The sequence below is a fragment of the Electrona antarctica genome (genome assembly GCF_951216825.1).
Source record: "Electrona antarctica genome assembly, contig: scaffold_221, whole genome shotgun sequence".
In the NCBI taxonomy this organism is placed as follows: Eukaryota; Metazoa; Chordata; class Actinopteri; order Myctophiformes; family Myctophidae; genus Electrona; species Electrona antarctica.
Genome location: NW_027637261.1, coordinates 192,898 through 211,683, shown reverse-complemented (window position 1 = coordinate 211,683; position 18,786 = coordinate 192,898). Strand labels below are relative to the sequence as shown.

The window sequence follows — 18,786 nt, the reverse complement described above, 5'->3', positions numbered from 1 at the left end:
GTACAAATACCTCAAAATTGTACTTAAGTACAGTACTTAAGTAAATGTACTCAGTTACTTTCCACCTCTCTCTCTCTCTCTCTCTCTCTCTCTCCTGTAAGCTTTGTTCCATTATTCTGTTGTTTTCTTTCTGTGCCAGCTCAGCGGGAGACGGTGAAGGAAAAGGACGGAGAAGATGAGAGACCCCCCCCCCCCCCCCCCCCCCCCTGCCGAGACCCACCCCCCCCCCACACCCATTATGTTTGGATTAATTTCAGATTTCTCGTTCCCAGCTGATGCTGTTCTACCCGGAGCGACTTAACAGCAAAGTGTAGCCTCGGAAATTATAGCTGGCATCGTTTTTTTATATAAAGTATAAACGAGATGTTCTAGGATTCAAAAACATCAGGCAGCCTTTTTTTGTTTTTCTTCTTCTTGTTTTCCTCTCCTCACGAGTGATGTCGTCAATCAGTGCGATTCAAAGATGTCATGGGGGGCTTTGCAGGGGGGGGGGGGGGGGGGGGGGGGACAAACTTACAACAACAACACACGCTCATATGAAATGTTTAGTCATTACATTTCTTTTGATTTGACCCTAGAGAGTGCTTATAATTCTGGGGTGAACAGATCCAACGAGCGTGTGTACAAGCGCGTTGCAACTGAGCATGCTCTGCTCCCACGCCTCAGGAGAGCATGCTCTGCTCCCACGCCTCAGGAGAACTGAGCATGCTCTGCTCCCACGCCTCAGGAGAACATGCTCTGCTCCCACGCCTCAGGAGAACTGAGCATGCTCTGCTCCCACGCCTCAGGAGAACTGAGCATGCTCTGCTCCCACGCCTCAGGAGAACTGAGCATGCTCTGCTCCCACGCCTCAGGAGAACTGATCCTCAAGTTCTTCAGTCATCCGGTCCAAAACAGGGAAAGAACAGAATTCCTCGGGTGCCGTACTTAGTTTAGACAGTACTTAGTACTTAGTTTAGACAGTACTTAGTACTTAGTTTAGACAGTACTTAGTACTTAGTTTAGACAGTACTTAGTACTTAGTTTAGACAGTACTTAGTACTTAGTTTAGACAGTACTTAGTTTAGACAGTACTTAGTTTAGACTAGTCATTGGTTATAGACCAGTCATTAGTCCTACTACAACTACAACCTATCTCAAACCCTCACCCTAACCCTAACCTCCCACGGGGCTAAACCTAACCTTAACCCATGTCTAACCAATGACTAGTCTAAACTAAGTATGCATCCCAATTCCTATTGTTCGGCTGTTGGGTGGAAACCTTCAGTGGCGTAACTAGACGTCACTGGGCCCTGACGCAGGCTGATCAGAGAGTGCCCCCGACAGCCCCCCCGCAGACAGTCAATAGTCAGAGAGTCAATAGTCAGACAGTCAATAGTCAGACAACCAATAGTCAGTCAATAGTCAGAGAGTCAATAGTCAGACAGTCAATAGTCAGACAGTCAATAGTCAGACAGTCAATAGTCAGACAACCAATAGTCAGACAGCCAATAGTCAGACAGCCAATAGTCAGACAGCCAATAGTCAGACAGCCAATAGTCAGACAGCCAATAGTCAGACAGTCAATAGTCAGACAGCCAATAGTCAGACAGCCAATAGTCAGACAGCCAATAGTCAGACAGCCAATAGTCAGACAACAAATAGTCAGACAGCCAATAGTCAGACAGCCAATAGTCAGACAACCAATAGTCAGACAGCCAATAGTCAGACAGACAATACTCAGACAACCAATAGTCAGACAGCCAATAGTCAGACAGCCAATCGTCAGACAGCCAATAGTCAGACAGCCAATAGTCAGACAGCCAATAGTCAGACAGCCAATAGTCAGACAGTCAATAGTCAGACAGTCAATAGTCAGACAGCCAATAGTCAGACAGCAAATAGTCAGACAGCCAATAGTCAGCCAGCCAATAGTCAGACAGCCAATAGTCAGACAGTCAATAGTCAGACAGCCAATAGTCAGACAGCCAATAGCACCACTCACTTCAGACGGGGCTGATTTATTTTTCAGGAAATGGAGACAATTTTCAGAAAATAGTGAAAATAGACGCTCTACAGTACGAGCTCCCAACGCATCGCATCGGGAGCTCGTAGATCGGCTACTTTTGCTTTACACTCTCGTAGGACGAAGTAGAGCGCTAAGTGACGAAAATAAATGTAAACGGTTGAAATATGGAGATACATGGTTTCCCTGACGTGCTCAATATGGAGATACATGGTTTCCCTGACGTGCTCAATATGGAGATACATGGTTTCCCTGACGTGCTCAATATGGAGATACATGGTTTCCCTGACGTGCTCAATATGGAGATACATGGTTTCCCTGACGTGCTCAAGTCTGAGCTCTTAGTTCCAGCATGATGAAAGATTACCATTTATGCGTTTATGAGATGCTTTTATCCAGAGAGATTATGCATGAAGATCAGAGTCATGAGCCCTACAGTCAATAAGATCAGAGTCATGAGCCCTACAGTCAATAAGATCAGAGTACATGTCATGAGCCCTACAGTCAATAAGATCAGAGTACATGTCATAAGCCCTACAGTCAATAAGATCAGAGTACATGTCATGAGCCCTACAGTCAATAAGATCAGAGTACATGTGATGAGCCCTACAGTCAATAAGATCAGAGTACATGTGATGAGCCCTACAGTCAATAAGATCAGAGTACATGAGCCCTACAGTCAATAAGATCAGAGTACATGAGCCCTACAGTCAATAAGATCAGAGTACATGTGATGAGCCCTACAGTCAATAAGATCAGAGTACATGTGATGAGCCCTACAGTCAATAAGATCAGAGTCATGAGCCCCTAGAGTCAATAAGATCAGAGTACATGAGCCCTAGAGTCAATAAGATCAGAGTACATGAGCCCTACAGTCAATAAGATCAGAGTACATGAGCCCTACAGTCAATAAGATCAGAGTACATGTCATGAGCCCTACAGTCAATAAGATCAGAGTACATGTCATGAGCCCTACAGGCAATAAGATCAGAGTACATGAGCCCTACAGTCAATAAGATCAGAGTACATGAGCCCTACAGTCAATAAGATCAGAGTACATGTCATGAGCCCTACAGTCAATAAGATCAGAGTCATGATCCCTACAGTCAATAAGATCAGAGTCATGATCCCTACAGTCAATAAGATCAGAGTACATGTGATGAGCCCTACAGTCAATAAGATCAGAGTATAGAGTCATGAGCCCTACAGTCAATAAGATCAGAGTACAGAGTCATGAGCCCTACAGTCAATAAGATCAGAGTACATGAGCCCTACAGTCAATAAGATCAGAGTCATGAGCCCTACAGTCAATAAGATCAGAGTCATGAGCCCTACAGTCAATAAGATCAGAGTACATGTCATGAGCCCTACAGTCAATAAGATCAGAGTACATGTCATGAGCCCTACAGTCAATAAGATCAGAGTAAATGAGCCCTACAGTCAATAAGATCAGAGTACAGAGTCATGAGCCCTACAGTCAATAAGATCAGAGTAAATGAGCCCTACAGTCAATAAGATCAGAGTACAGAGTCATGAGCCCTACAGTCAATAAGATCAGAGTACATGTGATGAGCCCTACAGTCAATAAGATCAGAGTACATGTCATGAGCCCTAAAGTCAATAAGATCAGAGTACATGTCATGAGCCCTACAGCCAATAAGATCAGAGTACAGAGTCATGAGCCCTACAGTCAATAAGATCAGAGTACATGTCATGAGCCCTACAGTCAATAAGATCAGAGTACATGTCATGAGCCCTACAGTCAATAAGATCAGAGTACAGAGTCATGAGCCCTACAGTCAATAAGATCAGAGTACAGAGTCATGAGCCCTACAGTCAATAAGATCAGAGTCATGAGCCCTACAGTCAATAAGATCAGAGTACATGAGCCCTACAGTCAATAAGATCAGAGTACAGAGTCATGAGCCCTAAAGTTAATAAGATCAGAGTACATGAGCCCTACAGTCAATAAGATCAGAGTACATGTCATGAGCCCTACAGTCAATAAGATCAGAGTACATGAGCCCTACAGTCAATAAGATCAGAGTACATGAGCCCTACAGTCAATAAGATCAGAGTACATGTCATGAGCCCTACAGTCAATAAGATCAGAGTACATGAGCCCTACAGTCAATAAGATCAGAGTACATGAGCCCTACAGTCAATAAGATCAGAGTACATGAGCCCTACAGTCAAGTCAAGTCAAAACTTGACTATTGTAATTCGCTCCTTACTGGCCTACCGGCATGTGCACTTAAGCCTCTCCAACTGATCCAAAACGCCGCAGCTCGTCTGGTCTTCAACCAGCCAAAATTCTCACATGTCTCCCCCCTGCTCCGCTCCCTGCACTGGCTCCCAGTCGCTGCCCGCACAGAATACAAAACTCTGATGCTGGCATTCAAAGCAACCAAAGGTATGGCTCCCCCATATCTTGCAAGCATGATTGAACCCTACAAACCCTCCCGCGCACTCAGATCAGCCAACGCAGGAAAGCTGGAAGTACCCTCACTAAAAACGCCGGGACAACGCTCCACACGTCCCAAACTCTTCTCCCTTCTGGCCCCAAAACTGTGGAATGCACTCCCCGTTGCAATCAGAACTGCAGCATCACTCCCAATCTTCCGCCGTAGTCTGAAGACCCACCTTTTCAGACTCCATCATGGCCCATAGCACTTATCCTACCCCCTTAGATAGCACTTTTTAGACTTAGATAGCATTTGAAACAGACTTATAGCATGTCATGTAGACAGCACAATAATTGCATTGTATGTAGTCATAGCACATCATAGTACATATGTATAGCATAGTATAGTATATATGTATATTTAATATGTATAGTGTCATTATATAGATATGTTCTAGTTACGTTCTTAGCTTACGCATGTTTCTTGATAAATGCATTTTATATATGTGATGTATTCCCATACTTTTGTTCTTGCCTAATGTAAGTCGCTCTGGATTAAGAGCGTCTGCTAAATGCCTAAATTGTAAATTGTAAATTGTAAGATCAGAGTACATGTCATGAGCCCTACAGTCATTAAGATCAGAGTACAGAGTCATGAGCCCTACAGTCAATAAGATCAGAGTACATGAGCCCTACAGTCAATAAGATCAGAGTACATGTCATGAGCCCTACAGTCAATAAGATCAGAGTACATGAGCCCTACAGTCAATAAGATCAGAGTACATGTGATGAGCCCTACAGTCAATAAGATCAGAGTCATGAGCCCCTAGAGTCAATAAGATCAGAGTACATGAGCCCTACAGTCAATAAGATCAGAGTACATGTGATGAGCCCTACAGTCAATAAGATCAGAGTCATGAGCCCCTAGAGTCAATAAGATCAGAGTACATGAGCCCTACAGTCAATAAGATCAGAGTACATGAGCCCTACAGTCAATAAGATCAGAGTACATGTCATGAGCCCTACAGTCAATAAGATCAGAGTACATGAGCCCTACAGTCAATAAGATCAGAGTACATGAGCCCTACAGTCAATAAGATCAGAGTACATGTGATGAGCCCTACAGTCAATAAGATCAGAGTCATGAGCCCCTAGAGTCAATAAGATCAGAGTACATGAGCCCTACAGTCAATAAGATCAGAGTACATGAGCCCTACAGTCAATAAGATCAGAGTACATGTCATGAGCCCTACAGTCAATAAGATCAGAGTACATGAGCCCTACAGTCAATAAGATCAGAGTAAAGAGTCATGAGCCCTAAAGTTAATAAGCGACAGGGAAAATAGTCTCATAAGTCGAGTGCAAAGGAGGAGAAATAAAAGTGCTACAAAGTAACTAGTACGTTTTCAGATTGCCTCCCAGTTTGGGAGGCAAGTTGTAACTCTGAGAGTGTACAAATGGAACCAAATGGATCCTTACGGGTCTGTAACTCTGAGTGTACAAATGGAACCAAATGGATCCTTACGGGTCTGTAACTCTGAGAGTGTACAAATGGAACCAAATGGACCCTTACGGGTCTGTAACTCTGAGAGTGTACAAATGGAACCAAATGGACCCTTACGGGTCTGTAACTCTGAGAGTGTACAAATGGAACCAAATGGACCCTTACGGGTCTGTAACTCTGAGAGTGTACAAATGGAACCAAATGGACCATTACGGGTCTGTAACTCTGAGAGTGTACAAATGGAACCAAATGGACCCTTACGGGTCTGTAACTCTGAGAGTGTACAAATGGAACCAAATGGACCCTTACGGGTCTGTAACTCTGAGAGTGTACAAATGGAACCAAATGGACCCTTACGGGTCTGTAACTCTGAGAGTGTACAAATGGAACCAAATGGACCCTTACGGGTCTGTAACTCTGAGAGTGTACAAATGGAACCAAATGGACCCTTACGGGTCTGTAACTCTGAGAATGTACAAATGGAACCAAATGGACCCTTACGGGTCTGTAACTCTGAGAGTGTACAAATGGAACCAAATGGACCCTTACGGGTCTGTAACTCTGAGAGTGTACAAATGGAACCAAATGGACCCTTACGGGTCTGTAACTCTGAGAGTGTACAAATGGAACCAAATGGACCCTTACGGGTCTGTAACTCTGAGAGTGTACAAAAGGAAACAAATGGACCCTTACGGGTCTGTAACTCTGAGAGTGTAACACATGGAACCAAATGGACCCTTACGGGTCTGTAACTCTGAGAGTGTACAAATGGAACCAAATGGACCCTTACGGGTCTGTAACTCTGAGAGTGTACAAATGGAACCAAATGGACCCTTACGGGTCTGTAACTCTGAGAGTGTACAAATGGAACCAAATGGACCCTTATGGGTCTGTAACTCTGAGAGTGTACAAATGGAACCAAATGGACCCTTACGGGTCTGTAACTCTGAGAGTGTACAAATGGAACCAAATGGACCCTTACGGGTCTGTAACCGTGAGAAAATGGATCTGTTTGCTTGATTGCTTGATTGATTGATTGAAATATGTATTAACAGTTTGCAGAATTACAGTACATTTCAAGCACAACTCAGTACAAAGACTGTTAACTGTGAGTGGACGACACAATAAAGCATTACACTTGTTTACAAGAGGGTCCACCTTGTTCAATTCAGGAATTCATCATAAAGGAGGTAAAAAGGGAAAAGAAACATATACAGTGAGGGGAAAAAGGGGTGGGTGAGTGTTGAGTGAGTGGCGTGCTCCTCTCGGATGTGTTTTGCGGTCGTCTATGACTGCAAGCCTCTTCTAGTCCTGTCAATCTAAGCTGAAAAGGGACGTGACCCAAAATAAATTACAAAAGTAATCGTTCAAGGTTTTTTTATGATCCTTAGGGCAGTGGTTCCCAAAGTGGGGTCCTGGGGACCCTCAGGGGACCTTGAGGGAGTTCCAGGGGGTCCCCAGCTAAATGATAGTTTGGAACCAAATGGACCCTTATGGGTCAGTAACTAAATTAACATTGATTTTACAATACAAATTGGGCGTCCCAGTTGGTTGTCCCCACGCTCAATAGAAGTCTATGTAGGAGAGCCGCCATTGGACTGAAGCCAATAGAAGTCTATGTAGGAGAGCCTCCATTGGACTGAAGCCAATAGAAGTCTATGTAGGAGAGCCTCCATTGGACTGAAGCCAATAGAAGTCTATGTAGGAGAGCCTCCATTGGACTGAAGCCAATAGAAGTCTATGTAGGAGAGCCGTCATTGGACTGAAGCCAATAGAAGTCTATGTAGGAGAGCCGCCATTGGACTGAAGCCAATAGAAGTCTATGTAGGAGAGCCTCCATTGGACTGAAGCCAATAGAAGTCTATGTAGGAGAGCCTCCATTGGACTGAAGCCAATAGAAGTCTATGCAGGAGAGCCGTCATTGGACTGAAGCCAATAGAAGTATATGCAGGAGAGCCGGCATTGGACTGAAGCCAATAGAAGTCTATGTAGGAGAGCCTCCATTGGACTGAAGCCAATAGAAGTCTATGTAGGAGAGCCTCCATTGGACTGAAGCCAATAGAAGTCTATGCAGGAGAGCCGGCATTGGACTGAAGCCAATAGAAGTCTATGTAGGAGAGCCTCCATTGGACTGAAGCCAATATAAGTCTATGTAGGAGAGCCTCCATTGGACTGAAGCCAATAGAAGTCTATGTAGGAGAGCCGTCATTGGACTGAAGCCAAAAGAAGTCTATGTAGGAGAGCCTCCATTGGACTGAAGCCAATAGAAGTCTATGTAGGAGAGCCGTCATTGGACTGAAGCCAATAGAAGTCTATGTAGGAGAGCCTCCATTGGACTGAAGCCAATAGAAGTCTATGTAGGAGAGCCGTCATTGGACTGAAGCCAATAGAAGTATATGTAGGGGAGCTGCCATTGGACTGAAGCCAATAGAAGTCTATGTAGGAGAGCCTCCATTGGACTGTAGTCAATAGAAGTCTATGTAGGACAGCCTCCATTGGACTGAAGCCAATAGAAGTCTATGTAGGAGAGCCTCCATTGGACTGAAGCCAATAGAAGTCTATGTAGGAGAACCTCCATTGGACTGAAGCCAATAGAAGTCTATGTAGGAGAGCCTCCATTGGACTGAAGCCAATAGAAGTCTATGTAGGAGAGCCGTCATTGGACTGAAGCCAATAGAAGTCTATGTAGGAGAGCCGCCATTGGACTGAAGCCAATAGAAGTCTATGTAGGAGAGCCTCCATTGGACTGAAGCCAATAGAAGTCTATGTAGGAGAGCCTCCATTGGACTGAAGCCAATAGAAGTCTATGCAGGAGAGCCGTCATTGGACTGAAGCCAATAGAAGTATATGCAGGAGAGCCGGCATTGGACTGAAGCCAATAGAAGTCTATGTAGGAGAGCCTCCATTGGACTGAAGCCAATATAAGTCTATGTAGGAGAGCCTCCATTGGATTGAAGCCAATAGAAGTCTATGTAGGAGAGCCTCCATTGGACTGAAGCCAATAGAAGTCTATGTAGGAGAGCCGTCATTGGACTGAAGCCAATAGAAGTCTATGTAGGAGAGCCTCCATTGGACTGAAGCCAATAGAAGTCTATGTAGGAGAGCCGTCATTGGACTGAAGCCAATAGAAGTCTATGTAGGAGAGCCTCCATTGGACTGAAGCCAATAGAAGTCTATGTAGGAGAGCCGTCATTGGACTGAAGCCAATAGAAGTCTATGTAGGAGAGCCGCCATTGGACTGAAGCCAATAGAAGTCTATGTAGGAGAGCCTCCATTGGACTGAAGCCAATAGAAGTCTATGTAGGAGAGCCTCCTTTGGACTGAAGCCAATTGAAGTCTATGTAGGAGAGCCGTCATTGGACTGAAGCCAATAGAAGTCTATGTAGGAGAGCCTCCATTGGACTGAAGCCAATAGAAGTCTATGTAGGAGAGCCTCCATTGGACTGAAGCCAATAGAAGTCTATGTAGGAGAGCCGTCATTGGACTGAAGCCAATAGAAGTCTATGTAGGAGAGCCTCCATTGGACTGAAGCCAATAGAAGTCTATGTAGGAGAGCCGTCATTGGACTGAAGCCAATAGAAGTCTATGTAGGAGAGCCTCCATTGGACTGAAGCCAATAGAAGTCTATGTAGGAGAGCCTCCATTGGACTGAAGCCAATAGAAGTCTATGTAGGAGAGCCTCCATTGGACTGAAGCCAATAGAAGTCTATGTAGGAGAGCCGTCATTGGACTGAAGCCAATAGAAGTCTATGTAGGAGAGCCTCCATTGGACTGAAGCCAATAGAAGTCTATGTAGGAGAGCCTCCATTGGACTGAAGCCAATAGAAGTCTATGTAGGAGAGCCGTCATTGGACTGAAGCCAATAGAAGTCTATGTAGGAGAGCCGTCATTGGACTGAAGCCAATAGAAGTCTATGTAGGAGAGCCGTCATTGGACTGAAGCCAATAGAAGTCTATGTAGGAGAGCCTCCATTGGACTGAAGCCAATAGAAGTCTATGTAGGAGAGCCTCCATTGGACTGAAGCCAATAGAAGTCTATGTAGGAGAGCCGTCATTGGACTGAAGCCAATAGAAGTCTATGTAGAAGAGCCGTCATTGGACTGAAGCCAATAGAAGTCTATGTAGGAGAGCCTCCATTGGACTGAAGCCAATAGAAGTCTATGTAGGAGAGCCTCCATTGGACTGAAGCCAATAGAAGTCTATGTAGGAGAGCCTCCATTGGACTGAAGCCGATAGAAGTCTATGTAGGAGAGCCGCCATTGGACTGAAGCCAATAGAAGTCTATGTAGGAGAGCCTCCATTGGACTGAAGCCAATAGAAGTCTATGTAGGAGAGCCTCCATTGGACTGAAGCCAATTGAAGTCTATGTAGGAGAGCCGTCATTGGACTGAAGCCAATAGAAGTCTATGTAGGAGAGCCTCCATTGGACTGAAGCCAATAGAAGTCTATGTAGGAGAGCCTCCATTGGACTGAAGCCAATAGAAGTCTATGTAGGAGAGCCGTCATTGGACTTAAGCCAATAGAAGTCTATGTAGGAGAGCCTCCATTGGACTGAAGCCAATAGAAGTCTATGTAGGAGAGCCGTCATTGGACTGAAGCCAATAGAAGTCTATGTAGGAGAGCCTCCATTGGACTGAAGCCAATAGAAGTCTATGTAGGAGAGCCTCCATTGGACTGAAGCCAATAGAAGTCTATGTAGGAGAGCCTCCATTGGACTGAAGCCAATAGAAGTCTATGTAGGAGAGCCGTCATTGGACTGAAGCCAATAGAAGTCTATGTAGGAGAGCCGTCATTGGACTGAAGCCAATAGAAGTCTATGTAGGAGAGCCTCCATTGGACTGAAGCCAATAGAAGTCTATGTAGGAGAGCCTCCATTGGACTGAAGCCAATAGAAGTCTATGTAGGAGAGCCTCCATTGGACTGAAGCCGATAGAAGTCTATGTAGGAGAGCCGCCATTGGACTGAAGCCAATAGAAGTCTATGTAGGAGAGCCTCCATTGGACTGAAGCCAATAGAAGTCTATGTAGGAGAGCCTCCATTGGACTGAAGCCAATTGAAGTCTATGTAGGAGAGCCGTCATTGGACTGAAGCCAATAGAAGTCTATGTAGGAGAGCCTCCATTGGACTGAAGCCAATAGAAGTCTATGTAGGAGAGCCTCCATTGGACTGAAGCCAATAGAAGTCTATGTAGGAGAGCCGTCATTGGACTGAAGCCAATAGAAGTCTATGTAGGAGAGCCTCCATTGTACTGAAGCCAATAGAAGTCTATGTAGGAGAGCCGTCATTGGACTGAAGCCAATAGAAGTCTATGTAGGAGAGCCTCCATTGGACTGAAGCCAATAGAAGTCTATGTAGGAGAGCCTCCATTGGACTGAAGCCAATAGAAGTCTATGTAGGAGAGCCTCTATTGGACTGAAGCCAATAGAAGTCTATGTAGGAGAGCCGTCATTGGACTGAAGCCAATAGAAGTCTATGTAGGAGAGCCGTCATTGGACTGAAGCCAATAGAAGTCTATGTAGGAGAGCCGTCATTGGACTGAAGCCAATAGAAGTCTATGTAGGAGAGCCTCCATTGGACTGAAGCCAATAGAAGTCTATGTAGGAGAGCCTCCATTGGCCTGAAGCCAATAGAAGTCTATGTAGGAGAGCCTCCATTGGACTGAAGCCAATAGAAGTCTATGTAGGAGAGCCTCCATTGGACTGAAGCCAATATAAGTCTATGTAGGAGAGCCTCCATTGGACTGAAGCCAATAGAAGTCTATGTAGGAGAGCCTCCATTGGACTGAAGCCAATAGAAGTCTATGTAGGAGAGCCTCCATTGGACTGAAGCCAATAGAAGTCTATGTAGGAGAGCCTCCATTGGACTGAAGCCAATAGAAGTCTATGTAGGAGAGCCTCCATTGGACTGAAGCCGATAGAAGTCTATGTAGGAGAGCCTCCATTGGACTGAAGCCAATAGAAGTCTATGTAGGAGAGCCTCCATTGGACTGAAGCCAATAGAAGTCTATGTAGGAGAGCCTCCATTGGCCTGAAGCCAATAGAAGTCTATGTAGGAGAGCCTCCATTGGACTGAAGCCAATTGAAGTCTATGTAGGAGAGCCGTCATTGGACTGAAGCCAATAGAAGTCTATGTAGGAGAGCCTCCATTGGACTGAAGCCAATAGAAGTCTATGTAGGAGAGCCTCCATTGGACTGAAGCCAATAGAAGTCTATGTAGGAGAGCCGTCATTGGACTTAAGCCAATAGAAGTCTATGTAGGAGAGCCTCCATTGGACTGAAGCCAATAGAAGTCTATGTAGGAGAGCCGTCATTGGACTGAAGCCAATAGAAGTCTATGTAGGAGAGCCTCCATTGGACTGAAGCCAATAGAAGTCTATGTAGGAGAGCCTCCATTGGACTGAAGCCAATAGAAGTCTATGTAGGAGAGCCTCCATTGGACTGAAGCCAATAGAAGTCTATGTAGGAGAGCCGTCATTGGACTGAAGCCAATAGAAGTCTATGTAGGAGAGCCGTCATTGGACTGAAGCCAATAGAAGTCTATGTAGGAGAGCCTCCATTGGACTGAAGCCAATAGAAGTCTATGTAGGAGAGCCTCCATTGGACTGAAGCCAATAGAAGTCTATGTAGGAGAGCCTCCATTGGACTGAAGCCGATAGAAGTCTATGTAGGAGAGCCGCCATTGGACTGAAGCCAATAGAAGTCTATGTAGGAGAGCCTCCATTGGACTGAAGCCAATAGAAGTCTATGTAGGAGAGCCTCCATTGGACTGAAGCCAATTGAAGTCTATGTAGGAGAGCCGTCATTGGACTGAAGCCAATAGAAGTCTATGTAGGAGAGCCTCCATTGGACTGAAGCCAATAGAAGTCTATGTAGGAGAGCCTCCATTGGACTGAAGCCAATAGAAGTCTATGTAGGAGAGCCGTCATTGGACTGAAGCCAATAGAAGTCTATGTAGGAGAGCCTCCATTGTACTGAAGCCAATAGAAGTCTATGTAGGAGAGCCGTCATTGGACTGAAGCCAATAGAAGTCTATGTAGGAGAGCCTCCATTGGACTGAAGCCAATAGAAGTCTATGTAGGAGAGCCTCCATTGGACTGAAGCCAATAGAAGTCTATGTAGGAGAGCCTCTATTGGACTGAAGCCAATAGAAGTCTATGTAGGAGAGCCGTCATTGGACTGAAGCCAATAGAAGTCTATGTAGGAGAGCCGTCATTGGACTGAAGCCAATAGAAGTCTATGTAGGAGAGCCGTCATTGGACTGAAGCCAATAGAAGTCTATGTAGGAGAGCCTCCATTGGACTGAAGCCAATAGAAGTCTATGTAGGAGAGCCTCCATTGGCCTGAAGCCAATAGAAGTCTATGTAGGAGAGCCTCCATTGGACTGAAGCCAATAGAAGTCTATGTAGGAGAGCCTCCATTGGACTGAAGCCAATAGAAGTCTATGTAGGAGAGCCTCCATTGGACTGAAGCCAATAGAAGTCTATGTAGGAGAGCCTCCATTGGACTGAAGCCAATAGAAGTCTATGTAGGAGAGCCTCCATTGGACTGAAGCCAATAGAAGTCTATGTAGGAGAGCCTCCATTGGACTGAAGCCAATAGAAGTCTATGTAGGAGAGCCTCCATTGGACTGAAGCCGATAGAAGTCTATGTAGGAGAGCCTCCATTGGACTGAAGCCAATAGAAGTCTATGTAGGAGAGCCTCCATTGGACTGAAGCCAATAGAAGTCTATGTAGGAGAGCCTCCATTGGCCTGAAGCCAATAGAAGTCTATGTAGGAGAGCCGTCATTGGACTGTTCCCTTAATTCTCTATGCGATCTCTCGTATGTCGCAGCTGCTCGACGAACATAGTACGACTATCCCTGTGCGTGCGCGCACGCACGCACGCACGCACGCACGCACGCACGCACGCACGCACGCACGCACGCACGCACGCACGCACGCACGCACACACCAGAGTGGCCTCATGCAAAAAAAAAGCAGCAGTCTTTCATTTCATCGCTCTCTGAATGTGTCCAGAGCATTCTTCTTCTTTTCAATTTGAAAGAGCCTTTTTACAGCTTATTAGAGAATCCATGTTTTTTTTGTCTGCTCTTATAGCTGCTGCTTACAATGCAGTGGCGGCACGGCGGGGGTTAAGCAGGCTGCCGGTATGGATTTAAATGGAGTGAATACTGACTATTCAGAATGTGAATACTGATGGCCATATACAGTATGAATACCGGTGGCCATATACAGTATGAATACTGGTGGCCATATACAGTATGAATACTGGTGGCCATATACAGTATGAATGAATGAATACTGGTGGCCATATACAGTATGAATACTGGTGGCCATATACAGTATGAATACTGGTGGCCATATACAGTATGAATACTGGTGGCCATATACAGTATGAATACTGGTGGCCATATACAGTATGAATACTGGTGGCCATATACAGTATGAATACTGGTGGCCATATACAGTATGAATACTGGTGGCCATATACAGTATGAATACTGGTGGCCATATACAGTATGAATACTGGTGGCCATATACAGTATGAATACTGGTGGCCATATACAGTATGAATACTGGTGGCCATATACAGTATGAATACTGGTGGCCATATACAGTATGAATACTGGTGGCCATATACAGTATGAATACTGGTGGCCATATACAGTATGAATACTGGTGGCCATATACAGTATGAATACTGGTGGCCATATACAGTATGAATACTGGTGGCCATATACAGTATGAATACTGGTGGCCATATACAGTATGAATACTGGTGGCCATATACAGTATGAATACTGGTGGCCATATACAGTATGAATACTGGTGGCCATATACAGTATGAATACCGGTGGCCATATACAGTATGAATACCGGTGGCCATATACAGTATGAATACCGGTGGCCATATACAGTATGAATACCGGTGGCCATATACAGTATGAATACTGGTGGCCATATACAGTATGAATACCGGTGGCCATATACAGTATGAATACTGGTGGCCATATACAGTATGAATACTGGTGGCCATATACAGTATGAATACCGGTGGCCATATACAGTATGAATACCGGTGGCCATATACAGTATGAATACTGGTGGCCATATACAGTATGAATACTGGTGGCCATATACAGTATGAATGAATGAATACTGGTGGCCATATACAGTATGAATACTGGTGGCCATATACAGTATGAATACTGGTGGCCATATACAGTATGAATACTGGTGGCCATATACAGTATGAATACTGGTGGCCATATACAGTATGAATACTGGTGGCCATATACAGTATGAATACTGGTGGCCATATACAGTATGAATACCGGTGGCCATATACAGTATGAATACTGGTGGCCATATACAGTATGAATACTGGTGGCCATATACAGTATGAATACTGGTGGCCATATACAGTATGAATACTGGTGGCCATATACAGTATGAATACCGGTGGCCATATACAGTATGAATACTGGTGGCCATATACAGTATGAATACCGGTGGCCATATACAGTATGAATACTGGTGGCCATATACAGTATGAATACTGGTGGCCATATACAGTATGAATACTGGTGGCCATATACAGTATGAATACTGGTGGCCATATACAGTATGAATACTGGTGGCCATATACAGTATGAATACTGGTGGCCATATACAGTATGAATACTGGTGGCCATATACAGTATGAATGAATGAATACTGGTGGCCATATACAGTATGAATACCGGTGGCCATATACAGTATGAATACTGGTGGCCATATACAGTATGAATACCGGTGGCCATATACAGTATGAATACTGGTGGCCATATACAGTATGAATACTGGTGGCCATATACAGTATGAATACTGGTGGCCATATACAGTATGAATACTGGTGGCCATATACAGTATGAATACTGGTGGCCATATACAGTATGAATACTGGTGGCCATATACAGTATGAATACTGGTGGCCATATACAGTATGAATACTGGTGGCCATATACAGTATGAATACTGGTGGCCATATACAGTATGAATACTGGTGGCCATATACAGTATGAATACCGGTGGCCATATACAGTATGAATACTGGTGGCCATATACAGTATGAATACTGGTGGCCATATACAGTATGAATACTGGTGGCCATATACAGTATGAATGAATGAATACTGGTGGCCATATACAGTATGAATGAATGAATACTGGTGGCCATATACAGTATGAATGAATGAATACTGGTGGCCATATACAGTATGAATACTGGTGGCCATATACAGTATGAATACTGGTGGCCATATACAGTATGAATACTGGTGGCCATATACAGTATGAATGAATGAATACTGGTGGCCATATACAGTATGAATGAATGAATACTGGTGGCCATATACAGTATGAATGAATGAATACTGGTGGCCATATACAGTATGAATACTGGTGGCCATATACAGTATGAATACTGGTGGCCATATACAGTATGAATACTGGTGGCCATATACAGTATGAATACTGGTGGCCATATACAGTATGAATACTGGTGGCCATATACAGTATGAATACTGGTGGCCATATACAGTATGAATACTGGTGGCCATATACAGTATGAATACTGGTGGCCATATACAGTATGAATACTGGTGGCCATATACAGTATGAATACTGGTGGCCATATACAGTATGAATGAATGAATACTGGTGGCCATATACAGTATGAATACTGGTGGCCATATACAGTATGAATACCGGTGGCCATATACAGTATGAATACCGGTGGCCATATACAGTATGAATACTGGTGGCCATATACAGTATGAATACTGGTGGCCATATACAGTATGAATGAATGAATACTGGTGGCCATATACAGTATGAATACTGGTGGCCATATACAGTATGAATGAATGAATACTGGTGGCCATATACAGTATGAATACTGGTGGCCATATACAGTATGAATACCGGTGGCCATATACAGTATGAATACTGGTGGCCATATACAGTATGAATACTGGTGGCCATATACAGTATGAATACTGGTGGCCATATACAGTATGAATACTGGTGGCCATATACAGTATGAATGAATGAATACCGGTGGCCATATACAGTATGAATACTGGTGGCCATATACAGTATGAATGAATGAATACCGGTGGCCATATACAGTATGAATACTGGTGGCCATATACAGTATGAATGAATGATACTGGTGGCCATATACAGTATGAATACTGGTGGCCATATACAGTATGAATACTGGTGGCCATATACAGTATGAATACCGGTGGCCATATACAGTATGAATACTGGTGGCCATATACAGTATGAATACTGGTGGCCATATACAGTATGAATGAATGAATACCGGTGGCCATATACAGTATGAATACTGGTGGCCATATACAGTATGATGAATGAATACTGGTGGCCATATACAGTATGAATACTGGTGGCCATATACAGTATGAATACTGGTGGCCATATACAGTATGAATACTGGTGGCCATATACAGTATGAATACTGGTGGCCATATACAGTATGAATACTGGTGGCCATATACAGTATGAATACTGGTGGCCATATACAGTATGAATACTGGTGGCCATATACAGTATGAATACTGGTGGCCATATACAGTATGAATACTGGTGGCCATATACAGTATGAATACGGTGGCCATATACAGTATGAATACTGGTGGCCATATACAGTATGAATACTGGTGGCCATATACAGTATGAATACTGGTGGCCATATACAGTATGAATACTGGTGGCCATATACAGTATGAATACTGGTGGCCATATACAGTATGAATACTGGTGGCCATATACAGTATGAATACTGGTGGCCATATACAGTATGAATACTGGTGGCCATATACAGTATGAATACTGGTGGCCATATACAGTATGAATACTGGTGGCCATATACAGTATGAATACTGGTGGCCATATACAGTATGAATACTGGTGGCCATATACAGTATGAATACTGGTGGCCATATACAGTATGAATACTGGTGGCCATATACAGTATGAATACTGGTGGCCATATACAGTATGAATACTGGTGGCCATATACAGTATGAATACTGGTGGCCATATACAGTATGAATACTGGTGGCCATATACAGTATGAATACTGGTGGCCATATACAGTATGAATACTGGTGGCCATATACAGTATGAATACTGGTGGCCATATACAGTATGAATACTGGTGGCCATATACAGTATGAATACTGGTGGCCATATACAGTATGAATACTGGTGGCCATATACAGTATGAATACTGGTGGCCATATACAGTATGAATACTGGTGGCCATATACAGTATGAATACTGGTGGCCATATACAGTATGAATACTGGTGGCCATATACAGTATGAATACTGGTGGCCATATACAGTATGAATACTGGTGGCCATATACAGTATGAATACTGGTGGCCATATACAGTATGAATACTGGTGGCCATATACAGTATGAATACTGGTGGCCATATACAGTATGAATACTGGTGGCCATATACAGTATGAATACTGGTGGCCATATACAGTATGAATACTGGTGGCCATATACAGTATGAATACTGGTGGCCATATACAGTATGAATACTGGTGGCCATATACAGTATGAATACTGGTGGCCATATACAGTATGAATACTGGTGGCCATATACAGTATGAATACTGGTGCCATATACAGTATGAATACTGGTGGCCATATACAGTATGAATGATGAATACTGGTGGCCATATACAGTATGAATACCGGTGGCCATATACAGTATGAATACTGGTGGCCATATACAGTATGAATACTGTGGCCATATACAGTATGAATACTGGTGGCCATATACAGT

General features: G+C 44.0%; 1 protein-coding gene across 1 annotated transcript in view; it reads right to left on the bottom strand.

Moving 5' to 3' along the window:
- The window catches only part of LOC306919026 (E3 ubiquitin-protein ligase SH3RF3-like), a gene marked incomplete at both ends in the record, with an annotated part of 60,249 nt that overhangs the window by 16,741 nt on the left and 24,722 nt on the right, over window positions 1-18,786 (bottom strand). The gene's annotated exons all lie outside the window — the stretch shown is intronic.